This window comes from Phalaenopsis equestris, unplaced genomic scaffold (genome assembly GCF_001263595.1).
Source record: "Phalaenopsis equestris unplaced genomic scaffold, ASM126359v1 Scaffold220822, whole genome shotgun sequence".
NCBI lineage: Eukaryota > Viridiplantae > Streptophyta > Magnoliopsida > Asparagales > Orchidaceae > Phalaenopsis > Phalaenopsis equestris.
In genome coordinates, this window is record NW_018239078.1 from 93,970 (window position 1) to 94,485 (window position 516).

Genomic DNA, 516 nt, shown 5'->3' on the forward strand with positions numbered 1-516 from the left:
CGTATTTTGAATGTTGTGGCGGTGAATTTTATCTTAGTTGATTTTAATTTTAGTTTTGGTTATGGTTATGTTTATGTGGCTATCCTGGTGGTTTTAATTTTCATGCAACGTGACATCTTTGTTTAGCATGCAAATTTGCAGGTATAAAAGTACAGTATGAAAATACCAAAAGAACAACGCTGAAAAACTGTAAAAGTTTACCTGACGAGTCTTCGCGTTCCACCACTTAAAACTTAAAATGCATGTTAAGGCAGTTTATGAAGAGTAGGAAAAGTAAGTCCTGGTGGTTTTCCTAACCCTATGTCATATTTTGGTGAGTCCTTAAAAGTTTAATTAAGGATGATTTCATTGAGCGAAGCATATTAAGTTTAATAGGCCTCTGATGTATCCAAAAAATTAGGAGGGGGAAGCAGGTTCATGCCTCCCTCTCACCAACTGATGAAAAGCCTCGAGTCCATTTGAACTTATTATGTTGCTTAATGGTTCATCCTATGAATACTTCTAATGCTCAGTGAA